Source organism: Musca domestica, unplaced genomic scaffold, assembly GCF_030504385.1.
Source record: "Musca domestica strain aabys unplaced genomic scaffold, Musca_domestica.polishedcontigs.V.1.1 144, whole genome shotgun sequence".
In the NCBI taxonomy this organism is placed as follows: domain Eukaryota; kingdom Metazoa; phylum Arthropoda; class Insecta; order Diptera; family Muscidae; genus Musca; species Musca domestica.
In genome coordinates, this window is record NW_026712199.1 from 1,450,049 (window position 1) to 1,468,920 (window position 18,872).

At 33.2% G+C, this 18,872-nt stretch overlaps 1 protein-coding gene across 2 annotated transcripts in view; it reads left to right on the forward strand.

The window, feature by feature from the left end:
- Window positions 1-2,198: 2,198 nt before the first annotated feature.
- LOC101888711 (protein trapped in endoderm-1) overlaps window positions 2,199-18,872 on the forward strand; it is a 34,195-nt gene continuing 17,521 nt past the window's right edge. The window contains exon 1 of one of the 2 annotated variants that reach the window (XR_009341729.1): window positions 2,199-3,330. The gene's annotated coding sequence lies outside the window, so the exon portion shown is untranslated. The remainder of the gene's footprint in view (window positions 3,331-18,872) is intronic. The other variant, XM_005184984.4, reaches the window with a different exon arrangement.

Below are 18,872 nucleotides of genomic sequence, written 5' to 3' on the forward strand. Positions count from 1 at the left end.
TGTTGGATTGTCCAAGGTCTGCGGCCAAAATGTTTGCGTGACCAAGGCTTTAATACACCCTCCAGAATAGTTTCGCAATAATATTCTGCATTAATTCTGATGCAACATCTCCACGGTCGATTAATCCGAGCGGAGAGCGACCATCGGCTGTTATGGCGACCCACACCAGCTGCAACATCTCCACGGTCGATTAATCCGAGCGGAGAGCGACCATCGGCTGTTATGGCGGCCCACACCATCACCATGGCCGGCGCTTGAGTTCTGGTGGCCAACCGAACGTTCACATTTTCAGCTGACCTCTTTGGCATGTAAACACGATCATTTTGTTTGTTTTCAAACTGCTGGACAAAGAATGTTTTCTCATCAGGGAAAACCAAAACCAAATTCGGTAGTTCACCACTTTCGGCCAAGCGAAGCAACTCTTTAGCTCTTTTAAATCTATTTTCTTTCTGTTGCGGTGTAAGTTATTGCACTTTTTGGAATTCTAAGGGCCTTACCCCGAGCTCATTTTTCAATATTTGCCGAATGGAATATTGCGATATGTTCAGCTCATCGGCCACTGCGAAGCGAGTTTCGATCAACTCGCTTTTTTTTACTTTTCGAACCATTTCTACTGATGCTGCTGTTTTCTTACCTTCACTTCCTTGACGTCGGGCTACGCTATCAGTATCACGATAACGAGCGATGGTAAGAGAAACAAAAGATTTATTCACATTTTAATGCTGAAGTGCTTTATCGAAGAAACCACAATTTTCTGTCACAGGCTGTAGCATCCATTACGAACTTCAAATACGACATCTCAAACGATTTCGTTGAGTTTAGTACCTGAAATCGTAAAATTACCGAATATAGGGAGTTACTGATGTATGGTGCCTATACGAAGACCTGGACCTGCACATTAGGAACATCAAATACTAAATTTGAAACAATTCCGGTGGATAACGTCGCTAAAATCATCAAAATATATATGGCCTCTACAGAGATCTGGACTTGCATAGACAATTTTCTGTCATAGACTGGGAACTTCAGTTAGGAACTCAAATTCGAAATTTGAAAGAATTCCTGTGAATATTGTACTTAAAATCCTCAAAATGCCGAATATAGAGAGGTACCGACATATTAGGGCTATACGAAGATCTGGACCTGCATAGACAATTTTCTGTCACAGGCTGTAGTACCAGTTACGAACTTCAAATTCGAAATTTGAAACAATTCCGGTGAAAAAAAGTAGCTAAAATCATCAAAATACCGAATATCGGGAGGTGGCGTTATATGGGGCTATACGAAGGCGTGGACATGTAGGCACAATTTGCGTCACAGGCTGTAGAAGCCTTTGCGATATTCAAATACCAAATTTGAAACAATTCCGGTGAATAATAACGCCAAAATCATCAAAATACTGAATATCCGGACGTAACGTTATATGGGGCTACACCTAAACTAGGTCTTTGTATGGCCCATTTTCAATACCAAAAGTTCTGCAGACAAAACACACATTTGAGTGAAGTTTTATCAATCCACTTCAATTCGTTCGGAAGCTAGAGTGATTTCCACAGACGAACAGAAAGACTGACGGACGGGCATCGCTAAATCGACATAGATTTTAAGGCTGATCAAGAATATATATATATATATATATATATATACTTTGTCACCAATATTCTTTCCTTCACACCAACACCGATTCAAATTTCACTATCCTAGCCAATGGTCTAGCACTTAGTACGTTTTGGTTATTTCGGTACTATTTTTTTTCGAATTCCCAAAAATGTTTTTATATCTGACCTCAAAGTACGCAAATGGCAACCCTTGTATTAAAGTCCATGAGGATTCCTGTGGAAGTGGGCAATTTCTCTCCAGAATGTGCCCAAGAAAGAAATGGACTTTTCCCTTGGAAATGGTGTAGTTGTTTTCGGCCTTTGAGACATCACTTGCCGGAGCACCAAACAATAACTGACCATTGACTATGACTGGTGTTTGAAAATTTAATTATCAAAGCTTCGTCATAGTTCATTAAGAATGGGGTCCGGCCATAACCCCATCGGCCGAGAATAAACAAATAATTCTCAGAGAGTTTATTTTATGAGAACGAGAGTCATGTTAATTAATTTTGAGCATTAAATGTTTCGGGGGGATTTTATGGTTGGATGCAACCCTATCTCTGAGAGCAGAGAGAGAGAGCAGACTTGAATGTCATTAATAAATGGAAAAATAAAACCAAAACAATGGGACAAGGCGTTTGTCGCAAGAGCAAAGAAAACAATTACAACAACGACAACAACACGAACAATGCTAATAAAACATTTTTTATTATCTTCTTTGGCAAAGAAACACGATCGCAAGCGAGGTTTGATGTAGTCTCCAATGTTTGAATGAACTTGGTTGGGCCAAGACTTTATTTTGAGTCTGGAGTCTTGAGGATCGGATAAACTTTTCGAGAACGAAGGTTTACAGTTTTCTTTCCTTAAAAAAAAATCATTTATCAAAACCGTTGCAGAGTCGGGAAAAAATCCCAGCTGTGAACAATTATCGCCAACGGACAACAAATCATTCTCAAAGAAAAATCAAGAAAACCCCAATGAATCTCAGCTTTAAGCAATTAAGACAGAAAGTGAAATAAACGATGATGATGATGATGAGGATGGAATAAAACAACAGATAAAATAAAAACACAACAAAGAAAACAAGTGCCATAGTGAAAATGAAAACAAAATGCATTTTCATTATTTCCATTTCAAGCCGACCGCACGTAATGCCTCAGTGGAAGTAGAAGTGGAGTAGTGAGTGAATGAATCTTGTGGATGCAATATTTCAAAATAACCACAACAGATTTTGCGATTTATAACCACAAAAATCCACAACATATGTGAATCAAAAAAAAAAAAAAAAAAAAAAAAAGAGAAAAGAAAAAAAGTTCTGTGAAATTAAAAAAAATAAATAAAAATAAATATTTCAATGCTCATGACTAAGGCATGATCAGCGAAGCGCTACGCCACAGATCTTGAAAGAGAAAAAATTGAAATTAATTCGAATATTGTACAAATCCATCAACCCACTACTCAGAGCCATAGTATTTATGGTTGCATTTAATACTTTAATTAATGGCAAATGTTTTTTTTTTTTTGTTATTCGCTTAATTAAATTAATCACCAAAAACGCGAAAAGAAAAAGATCGGTGTTGGAAAAAAAGTGAAATTTTTGCGGCATGAAAAATCGCTAGAAACGCATTCGCAATACCAATTAGAAAAATCAATGTGCCGCCTTGTGTGAAAAACGCCTCCGCCGCCACCACCAATTGGAAATTGTAATCGAGCTGTAGCCAAGGAAGAGGTTTGTATGCATGGCGAATAATTTAATAAATTAGTGGAAATTTTTATTAATTGAGAATATTAATTTTATTAGAATGGAGAGTGAACTATATTTGAAACCAGTAAAGAAAGTCTTAAAGTCGGGCGGGGCCGACTTTATGATACCCTACACCACTTTGCTAATTTAGTAGAGCTCCGCATAACAATTAAAAGTTCATACACGCTATGATTATAATTTAAAGTTCAAAGGACTGAAAATGCCGAGCATTTGTATCTTTAAAATTCGGACTTGTATTGCCCATTTGGTGCACAATTAACTTGAAATCGGATAAATATATATATGGGAGCTATATCCGAATCGAAACCGATCTCGATAAAATTTGGCAAAAATATTTCTAAGCTGTATTTGATATATTTCGCTGAAAATCGTCGTTACGGAGTGCATATTACAGCTGTAGCTAACAAATATAACAAATCGGAAGAAGAGTATATATGGGAGCTATAGCTATATCTGAACCGATCTTCACCAAATTTGACATACTAGCTTCTAGACTCAATTCGGTCGTAAGTGCCAAATTTCATCTCATTTGGGCAAATATTAGACGTTTGGTGCACAATCAAAGGTAAATCGGACGAAGTTATATATGGGAGCTATATCCAAATCTGAACCGATCTTGATAAAATTTAGCAAAGGTATTTCTGAGCTGCATTTGATATATTTCCCCAAATATTGTTGTTACAGAGTGCATATTACGGCTGCGGGGGACAAAAATAACAAATCGGATGAACAGTATATATGGGAGCTATAGCTATATCTGAACCGATTTCGATAAAATTTGACATACTTATTTCCAGGCCTAATATGGTTGTACGAGCAAAATTCCATACTATTCGGGCTGATATTACACGTTTGGTGCACAATAAAAGGCAAATCGGACGAAGATATATATGGGAGCTATATCTAAATTTTGACCGATTATCTCCAATTTCAATAGGGTTCGTCCTTGGGCCAAACAAATGTTGCTTGTAAAATTTCATCTCAATCGGATAATAAATGCGACCTGCATTTTGTTCACAAAAATACATGGACAGACGGACGGACGGACATGCATAAATCGACTCAGAATCTGATTCTATGCAGATCATCAAAAGGAACTATGGGTCTATCTCGTTTCCTTTTGCCTGTTACAAACAAATGCACAAAATCATAATACCCCTGTGGTGTAGGGTATAAAAATGTAAAAATTATGGCTTTTAACTTTCTTGCAATTTGTTTATCTCACCCTACTTATATAAGTGGTTTAAGGTAGAGAGAGAGACATATACTCAACACCCGTCCAAATTTTCACATGTCCGACTCAAGATGTTTATATATGTTTATGAACTTTTATTGCCATAAAGCTTTATTCATCACATTCATATATATTTATAATTATCTATGTTAAGATCAGGGGCCTTATCTGAGGACAATATTTTTATGGACTGAATATGATAAAAATAAAACAGGTATTAAAGTAAATACAGTGATTCACCCCGACAAATAGCATAACAGCTATAATTGCTAAATAATAAAAAAAAAAACATTTTCAATAAAATTAACTTATCTAAATTGCGAAGAACATTTTATGGGTTTCATTTTATCAGAGTACGATTCAAAACTTTGCCTTTGCATCAAAATATTATTTAATCATGGAAATAATTGCCCTCCCCCCTCCAAAAAAAAAAAAAAAAAAAAAAAAACAAGTAAGCAAACGATACAGTTAATATAGGCGAGATACTCGAAAGAATTCCACAAGATATTGTGACAAATAATAAAAGAAAACCATCAGGTTTCGTTCTCTAATTTTCGAATAATAGCAACTTAAACTTATTTGCTCATTTCCAATTTATTGGTAGATGTTGCACGTAAATGGTCTTCCTAGATCTGGAACCAATATTTTCCAAAGACCTATAATCTCTCAGAAGTGGCAAAAGATTAACATTTATTATTGGTTTTTGACTGATTTCTTCAATGAAATAGTCAGAAGTGCGTCTTTCCTGTATTTGTGAATTCTCCAAGAAGTCACTGTAATGGACATTTTCGTATTTTGTCTACAAAAGTTGGCAAACTCCTTCACACATTGAATATTTTTGGATGGCCATCCAAAACTGCTTGGCTTTTGCAATGTCCGGTAACCCCCATAATTACGACCTGCTGACAATTTTGCAGTTTTTTGGTCCATTTCAACCCCTAAATATATGGCGATCATCTCCAAAAAGAATAGGCTTTTATTCTGACCCTCATCTTATCTCCATGCAAAATTTCGTAAGGATCGGGCCATAAATGCGATCTGTATATGACATCCTGATATCCTAACTACTTAGTTTTGTTAGCTGTAGAAATATTACCAAATGTTTAATTCAAAATGAAAATATGCCAAAAATATGACAAAATTGAAAAAATTTGAGAAAATTTTACAAAATCAATATTTTCATTTTTAGAGAGATATTCTTATGCGATTTTTTAGACGTTTTTTCTTTCCCGCCAAGAGGCCATTCTGAATTAATGAGAACTGTCGAAATAAGTTCAGCCGTTCTCGACATATAAGAGATCTTTCAAGCATATCTTCTTTGACAGACATATATATCGCACATATTTTGCTATATATCCGATTTGTTGGATGTTAACATCAATGTAAAGATCAGAAGTAACCTTGTCATGGCTTTGTGATTTCGCCGGGATTTAAAATATTAGCGGTTTAATGAAAAATTTTGAATTTTTTCAACACAAAATATATGGTCTATTTTACCCGCTAAATATTATCCGATGACCACCCAAATTGGTAGGCTTCTTCTCTGCCCTAAACTCTAGCCACATGCGAAATTCCGCGTCGATTGGTCTATAATTGCGACCTGTAGAGCAAGTGCAAAATCAGGAAATCAGTTTTTGGTCCATTTCAACCCCTAAATATTATGCGATCATCACCAAAAGAAATAGGGTTCTATTCTGACCCTAGCCCCACCTCCATTTTAAATTTCGTGAAGATCGGACCATAATTGCGGCCTGTAGAGTGATTACAAATTAACATGGACAGACGGACGGACGGACATACATAGCTAGATCGACTCAGCTCGGCGAGATAGGAAGATCCATATATACTTTCCTATGTGGGAAATCAATATTTCGTGGTGTTACATAATTTTTGGCCCAATCAAACTTATAATACCCCCAACACATAGTGTTGTAGGCTATAAAAAGCGGCAGTTTTGGAGAAAAATTTTAATAACTTTGCCTTGATGAATTTTATTTACTTGCAATTAAACCAAAAACACAAAAAACTGGCACTCCAAAAAAGGTTAATAAAACTTCCGGTGACCCCATAACACTAAATGCAAAGCAAAGCGGCCTGCCAGTTCCCATCTGCTGCCAGTGCCACAATACCAAATTAGGTTTGACTTCTTCTGAGAAAAAATAAAAAAAACTGCTTCAAACCATGAATTAATATTTCGTTTATTAACTGCAAAACTGGCCACTAAGGCCTAACCCAAAAAAAAAAAAAAAAAAAAAAAAACACTAAAAAAATTAAACAAAACACACATCACCAACTGACAGCCGCACCAATGAGATAAGTACAAGTTTAAGTTAATGTAGATTAAATTTATTAAGATTAATGTTAACTGTCAATTTAAACGCAGTTCACAACTGCATTACCATTTCTGTCCAAAGTGCAAGTCCGCCAGAGGGAGTGAGTTGTACAGAGAGAGGAGAGAATGGTGGTGACATTTTTTTTTTTTTTGGTGTTGGGGTGAGTCTCATGTATGCAGGCATTTGGAGAAGGGGGTCACATTGAGAGCAATAGTTTCTCTTTAGCCTATTGACATTTGATGTCACAGAGTCATGACGATCTGTCAACTTGTGGACATGGTGTTCATGACTGACAATTGACAGTGAGTTGGAATGGTTAGAGGGGAGGGGGAAAGATGTAAAATTAAAATTGGAAAAATTGAAGGTCTTTTATACCTCACATGGCCTTCTTTGAAGAGACCTCTTCAGGGCATCTTCGAAGAGATTTCTCATGGGCATTTTCGAAGAGATTTCTTACGGACTTCAGTGAGAAGACTCCTCTTGATCTTTTGTGAGAAGACCTTTCACGGTCTTCTATGAGAAGACCTCTCACGGTCTTCTACGAGAAGACCTCTCACGGTCTTCTACGAGAAGACCTCTCACGGTCTTCTACGAGAAGACCTCTCACGGTCTTCTATGAGAAGACTTCTCATGGTCTTCTATGAGAAGACCTCTCATGGTCTTCTATGAGAAGACCTCTCATGGGTAAGACCTCCTATGGTCTTCTACGAGAAGACCTGTAATGGCCTTCTATGAAAAGACCTCTCATGATTTTCTATGAGAAGACCTCTCAAGATCTTCTATGAGAAGACGTCTCATGGACTTCCATGAGAAGATCTCTCATGGTCTTCCATGAGAAGACCTATCACAGTCTTCTGTGAGAAGACTGAACATGATCTTCTTTGCAAAGACCTCTCATAGTCTTCCTTGAGAAGACCTCTCATGGTTTTCTCTAAGAAGACTCTCATGAACTTCTGTGAGAAGATCTCTCAGGGTCTTCTTTGGTCTTCTAACAGAGAAGACCTTTCATGGTCTTCTATGAGAAGACCTTTCACGGTCTTCTATGAGAAGACCTCTCACGGTCTTCTATGAGAAGACCTCTCACGGTCTTCTATGAGAAGACCTCTCACGGTCTTCTATGAGAAGACCTCTCACGGTCTTTTATGAGAAGACCTCTCATGCTCTTCTGTGAGATGATTTCTGATTGTGCTCTATGAGAGAAGTACGAGAAGAGTTCTCACGATCTGCCATGAGATATTCTCTAATGGCCTTTTTTGTTAAGACCTACCATGGTTTTCTATAAGAAGACCTCTCATGGTCTTCTGTGAGAAGACCTCTCACGGTCTTCTGTGAGAAGACCTCCCACGGTCTTCTTTGAGAAGACCTCCCACGGTCTTCTATGAAAAGACCTCTCACGGTCTTCTGTGAGAAGACCTCTCACGGTCTTCCATGAGAAGACCTCTCACGGTCTTCCATGAGAAGACCTCTCACGATCTTCTATGAGAAGACCTCTCAGGGTCTTCTATGAGAAGACCTCTCGTGGTCTTCTGTGAGAAGACCTCTCATGGTCTTCTGTGAGAAGACCTCTCATGGTCTTTTGTGAGAAGGCCTCTCATGGTCTTCTATGAGAAAACCTCTCTTGATCTTCGGGTGAGAAGACCTCTCATGGTCTTCTATGAGGAAACCTCTCATGGTTTTCTATGAGAAAACCTCTCTTCATCTTCGAGTGAGAGGACATATCATGGTCTTCTGTGAGAAGATCTCTCACGGTATTCTAGCAGAGAAGACCTCTCATGAACTTCTGTGAGAAGATCTCATGGTCTTCTAGCAGTGAAGACCTTTAATGGTCTTCTGGGATAACACATTACATGGTCTTTTAGCAGAGAAGACCTTTCATGGTCTTCTATGAGAAGACCTCTCACGGTCTTCTGTGATAAGATCTTCTATGAAAATGGTCTTCTTTGGGAAAATCTGTCATTGCCTTCCATGAAAAGACCTCTCATGGTCTTCTAGTAGAGAACTGCTCTTATTGTCTTCTTTGAGAAGACCTGTCACGGTCTTTTATGGAAGCATCTTTCAATGTCTTTTGTGAGAAGACCTTTCATGGTCTTTTGTAAGAAGACCTCATGGTTTTCTGTGAAAGGACCTTATGGACTTCTGTGATAGGACCTCATTGTCTTATTTGAGAGGACCTCGAAAACCTCAAGATCTCTTATGAGAAGGCCTCTCACGGACCTCTCTTCTATGAGTAGGCCTGTCATGGACCTCTCATCTAGTCGTAGACCCCTCACGGACCTTCCTTCTATCAGAAGACTTCTCACGGACCTCTTTTCTATGAGAACACCTCTCATGCTCTTCTATGAGAACATTTCTGACGGTCTTCTAGGAGAACGCCTCTCCTATAAGAACGCCACTCATGATCTCCTAAGAGAGGATCTCATGGTCAATTTTCTCATGAAATACCATGACCTCTTCTCCCATGAAACCTTGTTAATTTTCACTGTACTTTTTTCAACTTCCACACCAGTTCTGCTGAGCCGAGGGTTACCCCCATTTGACTTGCCATGAATTATGAACTGTTGTGCGTAGAAAGATAGAAAGAGAGAGAGAGGCACACATCAAAATGAATTGCAAAGTATGTCGTGTCGCAGCGCCAGCACTTGACTGACATACATATTCGGCTATGTATCTACATACATGCATGAGTTGTAAACATAAACATTAAAGTTCAACTTTGATCGCAAAAACTTACGCCCCTCAAACCCCGCCCTACTCCCACGATCCCTGCGATCAAACAGCAAACGCAAAATACAAGTCAAGTCATCATCAAATCAAGTGTTTCATGGCTTTATTGAGCCACACAAAATTTATGCGGACGGATGGATAGATGGATGACATGTGGGATGATCAGCGTTGATTAACCCTCAATTAGATTATGACAATTTTTATGAACGGCTGGCTATGTGGCTGGTCAGTCAGAAAATATATTTTTTACTGGAATAATACCGATTTTAATTAAAACTGGAAATGACAGGGAAAAAGAAACGCAGCACAGTTCAAACACTGATGATGATGAAGTGAAACATAACTGCAGTTGTTTTTTATCTTTTCTGTTTTGTAGCGGCCGTTAAATTTGAGCGCTTTTTCTACATTGTCTCGTTTTTTGTGATTTTTTTTTCAAGTGAACAACGAAAATACTAAACTTCCTAGTCCTGGCTGCTGCGGCTGTTTTAATTAATTAAACGTAATTATGAACGAAATTTAGTTTGAATTCACATGTCTTAATTCAAAGAAGTAGAATGGCCGAATAAGGGGAAGAAAAAAGGAAAGAAAAAAAAAAAATAAGAATTAAATTCGAAACACAATTCGTTAAAACATGGACAAATTTTCGCAACTGAGGGTTAAATGTGGTCTTTTCAAAAAATATATTTTCTGAAGGACAAGCGAGGATTTTTTAAGTAGTTTCTAAGGAGAAAATATTTTTGAAGGACCAATAATCGTGGATTTAAAAAATATATTTTAGAAGGGACCAAAAACGTGGATTTTTTTAAATATTTTCTAAAGGACCTATAAACGTGGATTTTTTAAAAATATTTTCTAATGGACCAAAAGACCCATGAACGTGGATTTTTTAAAAATATTTTATAAAGGACCTATAAACATGCATTTTTTAAAAATATTTTATAAAGGACCTATAAACGTGGATCTTTTAAAAAAAAATTTTAAGGACCAAAACACCTATAAACGTGGATTTTTTAAAAATATTTTCTAAAGGACCTATAAACGTGGATTTTTAAAAATATTTTCTAAAGGACCTAAAGACCTATAAACGTGGATTTTTTAAAAATATTTTCTAAGGACCTATAAACGTGGATTTTTTAAAAATATTTTCTAAAGGACCTATAAACGTGGATTTTTTAAAAATATTTTCTAAAGGACCTATAAACGTGGATTTTTTAAAAATATTTTCTAAAGGACCTATAAACGTGGATTTTTTAAAAATATTTTCTAAAGGACCTATAAACGTGGATTTTTTAAAAATATTTTCTAAAGGACCTATAAACGTGGATTTTTTAAAAATATTTTCTAAAGGACCTATAAACGTGGATTTTTTAAAAATATTTTCTAAAGGACCTACAAACGTGGATTTTTTAAAAATATTTTCTAAAGGACCTATAAACGTGGATTTTTTAAAAATATTTTCTAAAGGACCTATAAACGTGGATTTTTTAAAAATATTTTCTAAAGGACCTATAAACGTGGATTTTTTAAAAATATTTTCTAAAGGACCTATAAACGTGGATTTTTTAAAAATATTTTCTAATGGACCAAAAGACCCATGAACGTGGATTTTTTAAAAATATTTTATAAAGGACCTATAAACATGCATTTTTTAAAAATATTTTATAAAGGACCTATAAACGTGGATCTTTTAAAAAAAAATTTTAAGGACCAAAACACCTATAAACGTGGATTTTTTAAAAATATTTTCTAAAGGACCTATAAACGTGGATTTTTAAAAATATTTTCTAAAGGACCTAAAGACCTATAAACGTGGATTTTTTAAAAATATTTTCTAAAGGACCTATAAACGTGGATTTTTTAAAAATATTTTCTAAAGGACCTATAAACGTGGATTTTTTAAAAATATTTTCTAAAGGACCTATAAACGTGGATTTTTTAAAAATATTTTCTAAAGGACCTATAAACGTGGATTTTTTAAAAATATTTTCTAAAGGACCTATAAACGTGGATTTTTTAAAAATATTTTCTAAAGGACCTATAAACGTGGATTTTTTAAAAATATTTTCTAAAGGACCTATAAACGTGGATTTTTTAAAAATATTTTCTAAAGGACCTATAAACGTGGATTTTTTAAAAATATTTTCTAAAGGACCTACAAACGTGGATTTTTTAAAAATATTTTCTAAAGGACCTATAAACGTGGATTTTTTAAAAATATTTTCTAATGGACCAAAAGACCCATGAACGTGGATTTTTTAAAAATATTTTATAAAGGACCTATAAACATGCATTTTTTAAAAATATTTTATAAAGGACCTATAAACGTGGATCTTTTAAAAAAAAATTTTAAGGACCAAAACACCTATAAACGTGGATTTTTTAAAAATATTTTCTAAAGGACCTATAAACGTGGATTTTTAAAAATATTTTCTAAAGGACCTAAAGACCTATAAACGTGGATTTTTTAAAAATATTTTCTAAGGACCTATAAACGTGGATTTTTTAAAAATATTTTCTAAAGGACCTATAAACGTGGATTTTTTAAAAATATTTTCTAAAGGACCTATAAACGTGGATTTTTTAAAAATATTTTCTAAAGGACCTATAAACGTGGATTTTTTAAAAATATTTTCTAAAGGACCTATAAACGTGGATTTTTTAAAAATATTTTCTAAAGGACCTATAAACGTGGATTTTTTAAAAATATTTTCTAAAGGACCTATAAACGTGGATTTTTTAAAAATATTTTCTAAAGGACCTATAAACGTGGATTTTTTAAAAATATTTTCTAAAGGACCTATAAACGTGGATTTTTTAAAAATATTTTCTAAAGGACCTATAAACGTGGATTTTTTAAAAATATTTTCTAAAGGACCAACGTGGATTTTTTAAAAATATTTTCTAAAGGACCAACGTGGATTTTTTAAAAATATTTTCTAAAGGACCAACGTGGATTTTTTAAAAATATTTTCTAAAGGACCAACGTGGATTTTTTAAAAATATTTTCTAAAGGACCAACGTGGATTTTTTAAAAATATTTTCTAAAGGACCAACGTGGATTTTTTAAAAATATTTTCTAAAGGACCAACGTGGATTTTTTAAAAATATTTTCTAAAGGACCAACGTGGATTTTTTAAAAATATTTTCTAAAGGACCAACGTGGATTTTTTAAAAATATTTTCTAAAGGACCAACGTGGATTTTTTTAAAAATATTTTCTAAAGGACCTATAAACTTGGATTTGTTAAAAATATTTTCTAAAGGACCTATAAACTTGGATTTGTTAAAAATATTTTCTAAAGGACCTATAAACTTGGATTTGTTAAAAATATTTTCTAAAGGACCTATAAACTTGGATTTGTTAAAAATATTTTCTAAAGGACCTATAAACGGGTATTTGTTAAAAATATTTTCTGAAGGACCAAAAGACCTATAAACGTGAATTTTTTCTAAAGGACCAACGTGTATTTTTTAAAAATATTTTCTAAAGGACCTATAAACGTGGATTTTTTAAAAATATTTTCTAAAGGACCTATAAACGTGGATTTTTTAAAAATATTTTCTAAATGACCTATAAACGTGGATTTTTTAAAAATATTTTCTAAAGGACCTATAAACGTGGATTTTTTAAAAATATTTTCTAAAGGACCTATAAACGTGGATTTTTTAAAAATATTTTCTAAAGGACCTACAAACGTGGATTTTTTAAAAATATTTTCTAAAGGACCTATAAACGTGGATTTTTTAAAAATATTTTCTAAAGGACCTATAAACGTGGATTTTTTAAAAATATTTTCTAAAGGACCTATAAACGTGGATTTTTTAAAAATATTTTCTAAAGGACCTATAAACGTGGATTTTTTAAAAATATTTTCTAAAGGACCTATAAACGTGGATTTTTTAAAAATATTTTCTAAAGGACCTATAAACGTGGATTTTTTAAAAATATTTTCTAAAGGACCTATAAACGTGGATTTTTTAAAAATATTTTCTAAAGGACCTATAAACGTGGATTTTTAAAAATATTTTCTAAAGGACCTATAAACGTGGATTTTTTAAAAATATTTTCTAAAGGATCTATAAACGTGGATTTTTTAAAAATATTTTCTAAAGGACCTATAAACGGGGATTTGTTAAAAATATTTTCTGAAGGACCTATAAACGTGGATTTTTCAAAAATATTTTCTAAAGGACCTATAAACGTGGATTTTTTAAAAATATTTTCTAAAGGACCTATAAACGTGGATTTTTTAAAAATATTTTCTAAAGGACCTATAAACGTGGATTTTTTAAAAATATTTTCTAAAGGACCTATAAACGTGGATTTTTTAAAAATATTTTCTAAAGGACCTATAAACGTGGATTTTTTAAAAATATTTTCTTAAGGACCAAAAGACCTAAAAACGTGGATTTTTTTAAAATATTTTCGAAAGGACCAACGTGGATTTTTTTAAAATATTTTCGAAAGGACCAACGTGGATTTTTTTAAAATATTTTCTAAAGGACCAAAAGACCTAAAAACGTGGATTTTTTTAAAATATTTTTTAAAGGACAAACCTGGATTTCTTAAAAATATTTTCTAAAGGACCAACAAACGTGGATTTTTTAAAAAACATTTTCTAAAGGACCAACAAACGTGGATTTTTTAAAAAACATTTTCTAAAGGATCAACAAACGTGGATTTTTTAAAAAACATTTTCTAAAGGATCAACGTGGATTTTCTAAAGGACCTATAAACGTGGATTTTTTAAAAATATTTTCTAAAGGATCAACGTGGATTTTCTAAAGGACTATAAACGTGGATTTTTTAAAAATATTTTCTAAAGGATCAACGTGGATTTTCTATAAACGTGGATTTTTTAAAATTATTTTCTAAAGGACCTATAAACGTGAATTTTTTAAAAATATTTTCTAAAGGACCCGAAGACCTATAAACGTGGATTTTTTAAAAATATTTTCTAAAGGACCAAAAGACCTATAAACGTGGATTTTTTAAAAACATTTTCTAAAGGACCAAAAGACCTATAAACGTGGATTTTTTAAAAACATTTTCTAAAAGACCAAAATACGTGGATTTTTTAAAAATATTTTCTAAAAGACCTGTAAACGTGGAGTTTTTAAAAATATTTTCTAAAGAACCAAAAGACCTATAAACGTGGATTTTTTAAAAATATTTTCTAAAGGACCAAAAGACCTATAAACGTGGATTTTTTAAAAATATTTTCTAAAGAACTATAAACGTGGATTTTTTTTAAAATATTTTCAAAATGACCTATAAACGTGGATTTTTTCAAAATATTTTCTAAAGGACCTATAAACGTGGATTTTTTAAAAATATTTTCTAAAGGACCTATAAACGTGGATTTTTTAAAAATATTTTCTAAAGGACCTATGAACGTGGATTTTTTAAAAATATTTTCTAAAGGACCTATAAACGTGGATTTTTTCAAAATATTTTCTAAAGGACCTATAAACGTGGATTTTTTCAAAATATTTTCTAAAGGACCAAAAGACCTATAAACGTGGATTTTTTAAAAAATATTTTCTAAAGACCAACAAATGTGGATTTTTTAAAAATATTTTCAAAATGACCTATAAACGTGGATTTTTTAAAAATATTTTCTAAAGGACCTATAAACGTGGATTTTTTAAAAATATTTTCTAAAGGACCTATAAACGTGGATTTTTTAAAAATATTTTCTAAAGGACCTATGAACGTGGATTTTTTAAAAATATTTTCTAAAGGACCTATAAACGTGGAGTTTTTAAAAATATTTTCTAAAGAACCAAAAGACCTATAAACGTGGATTTTTTAAAAATATTTTCTAAAGGACCAAAAGACCTATAAACGTGGATTTTTTAAAAATATTTTCTAAAGAACTATAAACGTGGATTTTTTTAAAATATTTTCAAAATGACCTATAAACGTGGATTTTTTAAAAATATTTTCTAAAGGACCTATAAACGTGGATTTTTTAAAAATATTTTCTAAAGGACCTATAAACGTGGATTTTTTAAAAATATTTTCTAAAGGACCTATGAACGTGGATTTTTTAAAAATATTTTCTAAAGGACCTATAAACGTGGATTTTTTAAAAATATTTTCTAAAGGACCTATAAACGTGGATTTTTTAAAAATATTTTCTAAAGGACCTATAAACGTGGATTTTTTAAAAATATTTTCTAAAGGACCTATAAACGTGGATTTTTTAAAAATATTTTCTAAAGGACTAAAAGACCTATAAACGTGAATTTTTTAAAAATATTTTCTAAAGGACCAAAACACCTATAAACGTGGATTTTATAATTTTTTTTTTGTTCTAAAGGATCAAAGGACCTATATACGTGGATTTTTTAAAAATATTTTCTAAAGGACCAAAAGACCTATAAACGTGGATTTTTTAAAAATATTTTCTAAAGGACCTATTAACGTGGATTTTTTTTAAAAATATTTTCTAAAGGACCAAAACACCTATAAACGTGGGTATTTTAAAAAATATTTGCTAAAGGACCAAAAGACCTATAAACGTGGATTTTTTAAAAATATTTTGTTTTTTTTTTCCAAAGGATTTCTCGCCCATCACCTCGTAGATGGGCTCCAACCCTTCGTTTTGAACGTTCCTTCACTTTTTCGGTATTTCCCTTGGCTTTCTTTAACGACTGACCACACTTTGTTGTCCTTTTGAGTCATAGCTATTACACGATGGTGGTGGTTGTTGTGATTTCTCTTTGATCATGTCATGGTTTTTCTATGAACTTTTCGTGACATCAGTATCACAATCTCACCCCGCAAGACTGAGTCACAATCAGGTTTCTTGTCTAAAGCATATTTTTATTTCTCAGGGTTTTCGTTTTTTTTTCTGAGATCAATAAACTCTCAAAGGAAATAGTACCGCATCATTTGCCCAGAAGCGGGTGTCGATCATCAACAATAATAACAAAACAGCATCATCAGCTCAGCATCATGTAATGGAAAAAAAAATCAAAAAAAAAAAAAGTAGCAAATCAAATGATAAACATAAGAAGGCAAGGAAAGCTGAGGTTAAAAATATTATGTGGCGCGTGAGAGGGAAAGTGGGTTAAGTACGATTTTTAAAAATAGAGTGAAAATATGAAAAATTATTTTTTTTTTTTGCTCTCCACCATAGTTTGGAGGGTATATTTCGTTTGTCATTCCGTTTGTAACACATCGAAATATACATTTTAGAAAATTTATATAGTCTTGACCAGCATAAAATTTTATGTTGACTTAGCGAAGGTCCACGTTTTGGTATAGCCCCCATATAACGGCACCTCCTGATATTCGGTATTTTGATGATTTTAGCGACATAATTCATCGAAATTGTTTCAAATTTGGTATTTGAAGTTCGTAATGGATACTACAACATTTGACAGGAGATTGTCTGTGCAGGTCCAAGTCTTCGTATAGCCCCCATATAAAGGTACCTCCCGATATTCGGTATTTTGATGATTTTAGCGACATTATTTACCGGAATTGTTTCAAATTTGGTATTTGAAGTTCGTAATGTATACTACAGCCTAAGACAGAAAATTGTCTGTTGAGGTCCACGTCTTCTTATAGCCCCCATATAAAGGTACCTCCCGATATTCGGTATTTTCAACATTTAAGCGGCATTCTTTACCAGAATTGTTTCAAGTTTGGTATTTGAAGTTCGTAATGGATGCTACAGCCTATGACAGAATATTGTCTGTGCAGGTCCACGTCTTATAACCCCCATGGTACCTCCCTATATTCGGTATTTTGATGATTTTAGCGACATAATCCATCGAAATTATTTCAAATTTGGTATTTGAAGTTCGTAATGGATACTACAACATTTGACAGGAGATTGTCTGTGCAGGTCCAAGTCTTCGTATAGCCCCCATATAAAGGTTAAGTTTTGCATTTGAATATTTTAACGGCTTATGACAAAAGTTGCCTATGTAGGCCCACGTCGTCGTATAGACCCCAATATAACTTCTACATTCGGCATTTTTAAGATTTTATCAGAATTTTTAACGGATTTTATTTTTTTGAAAATTGCCAAAATCGTTCCCAATGGTGGGGGGTATTCATAGATCGGCCCAGACGAACTTATAGAAAAACATTAAAAAAAACTTAAAAAATATATTTTCAATATTATTTTTTTTAAAAAATTCTAAATATTTAATTTTTATAAATTTTTTATTTTTTTTTAAATTCTGTCAAACCTACATTTTTTTAATTTTAATTTTCTTCTTTTAATATGAAATCGGAGATAATCCCTTTCACCCATCTACCGGTGTTATGTTGTAAATATCAACAAACCAAGCTATTTTTTTTTGCCTCAGCATTATCATCTGCTTCTTCCTGCTGTTATGAATAATCATAATCATTGCCAGCCCAGACTTCAGTTTGTTCCTCTGAGGAATGTTGTTGCGCACTGAAAGAAGCTCCACTCATGGTATTCTTCTTCTTCTTCTTCGCCTCCATCATCATGACACTTGGCATGACACTTAGCACGACGAACGCGTCCGGGAGAGCTAGTTGTAAAGTAGCAAAGCCCATGTAATTCTTGGCGCCACAAATGTGCAAACAAACGATGGCAAGAAGAACAACAACAAAATCACAGCTCACAAAGTTAATAGCAACACGATGACTGCCGGTCGGGCAAATACTCATCAGCTTCGCTCACAATAGAAGACGCTATTAATTATTGAGCAATATTTACCCAGATTTTCTGTTGAGTAGGTATGAATAGCGTTTTTATATTCTTCACGAATAATAATAACAATAACAAACAATAAGCAAACAACAATTCAGGCGGCAGACGAACATGGCAACGTGCCGTGCCATCATACCTGTTGTTGTCGCCGGCTTTGGCGTTGCCAATGATGAGTCAGAGGGTAAGCACTTGAAGTTAAGTTATTTTTTGGTTTCGACAGGTATGTCGGTTTAGGAGGGAGACACAGATAATGGAAGAGGGTTCCCCAGAAAATAACGTGAATTTTTAAAAAACCTTCAAACTTGAATTATTTTTTTTTTGAATGTATATTTTTTTCTAACAGACCTTAAAATATTTTTCTAAGACCTTCAAACATGGATTTTTTAAAAATATTTTTTCCAAATAGACCTTCAAACGTGGATTTTATAAAAATATTTTTTCCAAATAGACCTTCAAACCTGGATTTTTTAAAAATTATTTTTCCAAATAGACCTTCAAACGTGGATTTTAT